General features: G+C 40.3%; 1 non-coding gene across 1 annotated transcript; it reads right to left on the minus strand.

The window, feature by feature from the left end:
- Positions 1-530: 530 nt before the first annotated feature.
- On the minus strand, positions 531-602 carry trnaw-cca (transfer RNA tryptophan (anticodon CCA)). Its single transcript has one exon. It is a non-coding gene; the product is annotated as a tRNA-Trp (tRNA).
- Between the last annotated feature and the right edge of the window lie 206 nt (positions 603-808).

Here is an 808-nt window from a genome sequence, read left to right on the forward strand (position 1 = left end):
GGCCCTGTCAAACTCTACTGCAAGCAGGAACACAGGATGTCAATTTTAACCCCTTCATGACAAAACTGTTTTTATTATGGATGTAGTACTTTCACATGCTTCCTGGGGTGTGCTGCGACAAGATTGTTGTTGGTCTGCTGCTTTTGGAAATCTATGAACATTTGTGTTATTGATTATTTTTGTTCCACATTTTGTTGCCTGACTTGAGCCTGGTGATAACACTTTACCCTCAATGTTATAAGAGTTTACAATGATCATAAAACAAAGAATCCATTTAGCCATAACATGCCGAAGTTAGAGCTGTCAACTATAAGTATAGTCATTTCAAATTGACATTGGCAATTTATGCATTACATTTTGTGTACTCAAGCTATGCAATCTTTTCCCAACTAATTCATAATCACTTGCGTATCCTGCTTTCTGTATTTTGATAGCAGAGCTGAACAGTTATTTTCTTAAACTTTTGTGTAATTTCTTCTAACAGATTATAGCAGATACTTAGTGGAATATATGCAGTCCTTAAAATAAGTTGACCTCGACGTGATTTGAACACGCAACCTTCTGATCTGGAGTCAGACGCGCTACCGTTGCGCCACGAGGTCCTGCAACTGACCTTGGCCTACCGTAAATTTGACCTTAGTCTCTGACCTGAGTTGACGTTGCTGGTGTACAGAACTATTGCTTGTTGCAGTTTCATTCCGGCCCTCTTACTGTCCGCCTACAGTTCAGACTGGGGTGTAAGACAGGACTCGGGCCCCATGACAATCACACAACCTGCACACTTTGCAAACACTGTTTCTATTTTCAA

The sequence above is a fragment of the Notothenia coriiceps genome, unplaced genomic scaffold (assembly GCF_000735185.1).
Source record: "Notothenia coriiceps isolate Sejong01 unplaced genomic scaffold, NC01 NC01_scaffold00036758, whole genome shotgun sequence".
Classification (NCBI taxonomy): domain Eukaryota; kingdom Metazoa; phylum Chordata; class Actinopteri; order Perciformes; family Nototheniidae; genus Notothenia; species Notothenia coriiceps.